Source organism: Echinops telfairi, unplaced genomic scaffold, assembly GCF_000313985.2.
Source record: "Echinops telfairi isolate 266 unplaced genomic scaffold, ASM31398v2 ScPeMD7_3;HRSCAF=10, whole genome shotgun sequence".
Taxonomy (NCBI): domain Eukaryota; kingdom Metazoa; phylum Chordata; class Mammalia; order Afrosoricida; family Tenrecidae; genus Echinops; species Echinops telfairi.
In genome coordinates, this window is record NW_022103899.1 from 55,751,786 (window position 1) to 55,759,260 (window position 7,475).

At 45.9% G+C, this 7,475-nt stretch overlaps 1 protein-coding gene across 3 annotated transcripts in view; it reads right to left on the bottom strand.

The window, feature by feature from the left end:
* The window catches only part of PID1 (phosphotyrosine interaction domain containing 1), a 268,587-nt gene that overhangs the window by 151,752 nt on the left and 109,360 nt on the right, over positions 1–7,475 (bottom strand). The window contains exon 1 of one of the 3 annotated variants that reach the window (XM_004701662.4): positions 2,664–2,742. The exons of 1 other annotated variant lie outside the window; for it this stretch is intronic. The gene's annotated coding sequence lies outside the window, so the exon portion shown is untranslated. Of the gene's footprint in view, positions 1–1,867; positions 1,891–2,663; positions 2,743–7,475 lie in introns of those variants that run through there. One more of the 3 variants, XM_045295436.1, reaches the window with a different exon arrangement.

Consider the following 7,475-nt stretch of genomic DNA (forward strand, 5'->3'; position numbering starts at 1 on the left):
CAAAAAAAAAAGGCTTGAAGATAAACAAGCAGCCATCTAGCTAAGAAGCAACAAAACCCACATGGAAGAAGCACACCAGCCTGTGTGATCATGAGGTGTTGATGGGATCATGCATCAGGCATCAAAGCCCCAGAACAGAAAATCAGATCAATGTGAATGAGCGAGAGTGCAACAACAAGAAAAATACTTTTTAAAAATAAAACCTAAAATCCTGGACTGCTAACCCTAGGGTTGGCAGTTCAAACCCACCAGCCACTCTGTGGGAGAAAGATGTGGCTGTTTGCTTCCATAATGATTTACAGCCTCAAAAACCCTATAGGACAGTTCTAATCAGTCATATAGGGTCACTATGAGTAGAGTTGACTGAAGAGGTTTTCTACACATCTTTAAAAATCAGCTCGCACACACTGTCCATATTGTCTCCTAGTTCCTAGCAATGTTACCGGCACATAGTAGCCATTGAATGGATGTTCAATGGCAGAAATGAATGAGGACATGAAGGAAGGAGGGCCAGCGTCAATAATATGGAAACTAAATGCCCCTTTCTTAGCTTCCTAGGGTTCCTATAATAAAATAGCACAAATGAATGACTTTATAGGCTTGAGTGTGTTGTCTTACAGTTCTGGAGGCTGGAAGGGCACTCCCCCTCATTCACATTGAAATGATTTGCTGTTCTGGGTCTTTGATGCCTGATGCGTGATCCCATCGACACCTCGTGATCACCCAGGCTGGTGTGCTTCTTCCATGTGAGCTTTCAAGGGATCAGCCATGTGTATGTCTTCTGAGAATTAGAGAGGGGAGCTGTGCCATCCTCTCTCCTTTGGATGGCACTCCCAGCAGTCTTTGCTGTTCTTTGGCTGTGTCCATAGCCATGTGCACACAGGGCTTCGGTCTCCATCTGTGGCTGGTCTCCTTTTTGCAAGACATCAGTCAGATAGGATTAACAGTAACACGATTTCTTCTTAAAACACCCTATTTCCAAACAAGGTCATGCTCACAGATACCTACATATCTTTTGGGGAGGACACAATGCAATTCATAGAAGTCCCTCAAACGAAGCACATATTGTTTTCATCTGCCCCCATTCCCTTCCATTCCTTGACTACATGCCACCAACTGGTCCAATCAACTAGACTGTTTTGTTCTGTAAGTCACCTTGGCAATGAACTCTGCTCCCAACACATAGCCAAACAAATATTCAATCAGCAGCCCAAGGACTCATGACTAATATCCATACTTGGATCCACTAACATTGCAGCTATTTTCTTGTGAAAGAAGACTCCAGGTGTGCAGTGGAGATGAAGAGCAACTCTCAAGGTCAGTTTCTCCCAACCTGCAATAGCACAAAGGTCTCATTATACTTGACCGGCACAGAACTCAAAGCAATTCACTGCTGCACGTGATTCTCATTTGGGTAACAGCAAACAGGTCCTCCCTGCCCTCCTCAAAATGCTTTAATGGTAAGCTGTGCTTTCTAACCAGAGGCACTACTCTACCGGCAAGTTTCAACTATTCACAGCTGAAGCATCCTACAAAAGAAACCAAGCAGAAAAGCAAGACAAGAAGGAAGGGACAACCACAAGGAAGAAAAGTTGGGCCACACAAGAGAAGGGAGAGAGAGAGAGGTGCTCACTACGTGGGCTCTCCATGGATGGAAACACATCACCAAATAACCTCTCTTGTTTTCATTGCACCTGATCCCAAGATAGAATGTCTCAGGACTATCTACCAGTGTAAATGCTCCGGCCTGACAGTCCCATGGACCTGTATTTGACACCAGGCACAATGGACACACACGCGCACGCACACACACACACATGCTAATAATCCAGTTAGTTGCCCAACCCAGCATCAGGAGGCACACTACCTTGCAGTTTGTTTTCCACGGGAGCAGGAAGACGAACAGTGCCATGACGCTTGTCAGCTTGCATTATAGCCCGAGTCTCTCTCAACCTGCTCAGAACCCCCTTCAACTGCAGCCCAGCACAGAGCGCACCTCTGAAATCCTCCTGATGGTTCATTCAGCCACGCACTCATCGCAGACCGAGGCAGGCATTCGGCTGGGTGCGCCACATGGAATTAGACAGGCGTGATTCCTGTTTTCGGGGAGCTCAAGTCCAACCAGGGAGACCATCATGGACAAAGCACGCATTCTCCATTTTGAATAAGCAACACGCATCCATCACCTGGCTGAGGAAGCCGAGGCCAATGAACTGGTATTCTGCCCTTAGCCTAAGACTCCTCCTGCTTCTTCATCCAAGGGCTCCCAAGGACTTGTACCACTAGGATCTGCTCCTTCAAACTGAGAGGGCAAATGCCAGGACCTGAACGCCCCCAGGTGCCCTTGATTTCTGATTGATGGAGTACGAGTGTATCCATACCCCAGGTGCCTCAGCCACTAATGGCTTAACTGTGAGCTGGGTTTGGGTTTCTTCATTTTTTGACAACTTTTCCCAGAAATTTCTACATAGTATTAAGCTCCCATTGACAACTGGATTGATAACACATACTTCATGGCCCTTCTCCCCCTCCCCATTTTTCCACCTCACCCCAACCAGTGTTTCTAGTACTTCCCAACAGACTCAAACAACCCACTGCCATCAATATGATTCTCAATCATAGCAACCCTATATAGGGTTTCTGAGACTGCAAAAAATCTTTACCGGAGTATACAGCCTGATTTTTCTCTCTGGGAGTGGTTGGTGGGTTTAAATCAACAGCTTCCCAAGACTCTCCATCCTTTAATCCTAGTTGATTTCTGGAAGATAATGCCTACGTTTACCTGACAAAGAAACAAAACAAAAAATAAACGTGTTGCCATTGAGTTAATAATTCAATTTTCACTAAATATTGATCATGGGAGATCCCCATGGAAGGGGCAAAGGCTCAGAGTCAGGTAGGGGAGAGTACAGGGCATCAAACAGCCCGCCCGGCTGCCCCGCCAAGGTAAACACGAAACCCACATGAATTTCCCAAAGGGACACATCATTCCTTCTGAATGTGGAGCCCAAGCTGGGAAAGACTTCATGGAAGAGAAGACGGCTGAACCTAGCCAACCTTTTTCAAAATCATCCTTGCTGACCCCCGATGGAGGTTGTGTAAAGTGCCCAGAACCGATCACAGGGAGCTACATATAGCCCCCTCCCTGGGGAACGGACAACAGAAAAGTGGGCAAAGGGAGACATCGGTCAGTGTAAGACATGGGAAAAGTAATAATAATGTATAAATTATCAAGGGTTCATGAGGGAAGGAACACGGGGGAAGGAGGAGGGAAAGTGAGGAGCTGATACCAAGGGCTCAAGTGAAAAGCAAATGTTTTGAGAATGCTGATGGCAACAAATGTGCAAATGTGCTTGGCACAATGGATGGATGGATGGACTGTGATAAGAGCTGTATGAGCGCCCAATAAAATGATTTAAAACAAGGTGCCCAGCTGCTAACCACCAGCTTGACGACAACATGAAACACCAGCCTCTCTACGGGAGAAAGATATGGCTCTGTCTGCTTCCACGGAGGCTCACCCCTTGGGCACCTGAGGAGGCAGCAGTTCTACTCTGAGCTCTAGGATGACTACGAGTCAGAATTTCCTTGAATGGCCACGAGCTCCGGAGCCTTTTTGGACATGATCCCTCTCGTTGTTTAATGGCACCGGAGTGCTATGTATAATGAAGATGACCAGATTTAAAGCGGGACACCATTGACCGGGGCGGGGGTGGGGGGGTTGGGGGCGGTTCTTGATTAAAAATTTGGTCTATATGACCGTTCCCTAGCTTGTCGTGCATTCTTTCCAAAAATCGAGACTTTTAAAAAACGCCAAAAAATGGGGACTGTTCCACCAAAAGCGGGACGTCTGGTCACCTTAATGGGCTGTGACATGAATCTTATCATTAGAATGTCCAGAATGTTCACCCCCTCTGAACCAAGTGAAAGTAACTAGAAAGAAAAAGGAGAGTAGTAAAGAAACCCCATCAGAAAAGTGCAAAGATATAAAGTTCAAAGGCTTTGAGAGAGCCAAGGTGACTGTGTGGTCTGGGGAAGATGGGAAATGACTACAAACTATGAGATGCCTCACGCCAAGAGGAAGTCCTATGACCTCTAGGGTGCAACCCTTCAGAGACGGGCATCTTTTCCTTGCCATCTCTCAGCCTTGGGATCCAGCCGCTGCCATGCCGTGAGGCAGTTCAAGCAGGTGCACATGGAGAGACAGTGAGCCAACCCTAGCTCAGCTCCCAGCAACTGCGTTTGTCACCTTGAAACTCTTCCGTTAGTCCTCATGTAGCTGCTCCAGGTGACCCTAGAGGGTTCTGTCCAAATTACAGATCCCCGGATGAGATTGCTGTTTAAGCTGCTATGTTTTAGAGTCATCTGTTAGATAGCAATAAAAAAAATTAGTTGGTGATTCGGATGCTTACAGGCACTAATCAGATCTATGGAAAGCCACACACCACCATTTTCGGAAAGTTTTATTCGTTGCCCAGTGGTAATCTGTGGTGAGAAACTTGCGTAAACATCGGGTAAAACAAGGAGTTTTCAAGTGATCACTAGACTAGCCAGCGCCATGAGGTCATGCTTTGCTTGTCTTTATTTTCAGTAAAGACTGATCTTGTGGATGCGTCAATGAGCTTGTCAACAAAACCTAGCACAAGGTTCTTGACAATAACCTGATGATATTTCCAAGAGGCAGAAAGACACGTATCAAATACTTTCAAAAGGAGCTGCCAGGCTTGCAAGAGTAGGCCAGGAGAGAATCAAGTGGAAAATATTTTAAAACACACGGGGTGAGCAAACTGCCCCAGCCCTGATCCGTGGACAGCAAAAGGTGATCCCAGGAGAGGAGAAAAAAATACATCTTCATCCAGACCACCCTCCTCTCTTCTGAGGACCACTGGTCTTAAGTTATATTTTGATCTAAAACAAATAAGTTCCTATCTGATCACTCACCACCTTTCACCCAAATTCTGACCTAAACGTGGATCACATAACACTATGCATTTCGGAGTTGTGTGAAATGATATTTTGACTGGGGACATGGGAATAACGTTTAGTATTACACTCTATGTTACACGTGATACACATGACAGTCCTTTTGCACTCCGCGGAAGCAGATCCAAATGGGCATCGCTACCTCTGCAGCCATAAAGGTGGGTTAGATGATGGCAGGGGCAGCTGCTCCCATGAAAGTCTCTTACTAGTGCCAACTCAAATTAAAGATGGATTAACACTGGGGGTGCTGAAGAAGGGTTTTCCCGACCCCCGTCCCTTCCTATCATCAACCTCCAGTTCAACCAGAGTGCCTTGCACCTCTTCCAAACAGAAAATGAAAGAAAAGCATCTATGAAAGGTTCAAATCCAAATCAGGTACCTCTTTAGCATGTACACTTAGAGCACTGTTGCATTTCCTTAGTTGTAGTCAACAAGCACACACAATCTGGATTCAGGCAGTTTAGTCTAGAGCCCCTAAGCCATTCTTTAAAAAGAAAAAAAGACAATTAGCAAATTACATTACAAACAAGGAGAAAGAAACTTAACTCCCCACCAGTGAATCAACTTGGTAAACAAACCTTAAGCTCACATCCAAAAGGACATTAATTGGTTCCATTTGGCTGGGAGGTCGCCTGCCTGGGCTCTCAGTCAGCCTGTGCCCCAGGGGCATATGATTTTCCATGCCTGGTTTCAGCACACAGCCCCAAATCCAGCCTGTGCTAGATGCTGTTTCTAGTAGGATACTGGGAGGCCTGTGGCACAACAGTTAAATATCAAGCTGCTGACTGGAAGGATGATGGTTCGAGGCCACTCAGCAGCTCCATGATGGAAAGACCTGCAGATTTCCTCCAGTGAATACTACAGTCAAGACAATTCCAATGGGAAGTTCCATTCTGCCACAGGAGTTGCTGTAAGTTGCAATCAACTTCACAGCAGCCAACAGAAACACTAGGTAACTTGGGCCCCAAACTCAACAGCCTACATTCCGACAAGTTTTGAAACTCTAGTTGGCACACTTAGGGGCTTATATTGCTTAGTCACCCAAGGTCTTTCCCTAGCACAGTGGTTCTCAACCTTCCTAATGCAGGGACCCTTTAATACAGTGCCTCATGTTGTGGTGACCCCCAACCAAAAAATTATGGATAGGCAGGGTGTATTTTCATTGTTACAAATTGAACAAAATTAAAGCATAGTTATTAATCACAGAACAATGTGTAATTATATATTGTGAAATATTTATTTCTAATGACAAATACATGAAATTTTGTCTTGAAGCACAATATAGCATGGGTAACAGTCTTCATGCCAGGTACTCTTACGTGGGTGTATCTGCATGTGGGTGGACCCACCTGGAGAAGGATAGAGGGGCAGTGTCTCAGTTCCTAAGACCATTGGAAATATGTGTTTTCCAATGCTCGTAGGTGGCCCCTGTTAAAGGTCATTCGACCCCCAAAGGGGTCGCGGCCCACAGGTTGAGAACCGCTGCCCTAGAACATAAGAACCTGTGTACTAGACATGGCTGATTTCAGAGATTCTTGATAGATGTTTACCTCTACTATGCCATCTTGGGTCATTCATTCATATTCAAGTTCACCAGGACAAAAACTCCTAGATGATGAAGTAGGTTAAGCCTGGACTGCAAGTTGAAAGATAAGCAAATCGAACACACCTGTTTCTCTGCAGGAAGAAGATGAGGCTGTCTGCTTCCACAAAGATTTTTGGGCTTGGAAGCCCCATCGAGCAGTCCTGCTCTGTCCTGTAGGATCACTAAGCAGGATTGATCTCACTAGCAGTCAGTTGGGTTGGGCTGGGTTTGGACCAGGGTTGGATGACACTAATGGTTTGCACTTTACACGTAACCTAAAAGTTGGATTTTGAACCCACCCAGTGACACTGCTGCAGAAAGGCCTGGAGATCTGTTTGTGTAAGGAACGAAGCCAAAAGAACATTCTAGGGTAATTCTACTCTGTAAGACCTGGGGTGACCCCAAGTCCAACTTGATGGCAGCAGGTTTGGATTCTTCTTTCTTTTTGCTCATTGAAAAAAAGGAAAGGCATTATGAAAGCCCTAAGTACCCCCCAATTCCTTTTATATGTCAGCGATGTCCATGTAATTTCTTCTCAGTCACACAATTAACAAGTGGAAGCAAAACGATATACTCTGAGCCCAGACACTGCATCCATGATGCTCCGCTTTTGCGAAAGCAGTGAGGCTGGCCTCAGTGTGAAGCAGGCTTCCTCTCTTACCAGCGGCATGACCTTGGAGATTTCACTCAACCTACCAAAGTGGCAGGTCTGATCTGCAGATCCGGACAACAATGATGTAGTTGTCAGCTGTTGTCAAGTGGGTTTCAACTCAGAGCAGCCAGAGTTGAAACAAACAATGGCCCATCCTGCACTATCCTCCTAGACGCTGCGGGTTGGGGATCATGGTGGCAGCCAGCGTGTCAATCCGTCTTGTTGAGGGCCTTCCTCTTTTTCTCTGACCCTCTA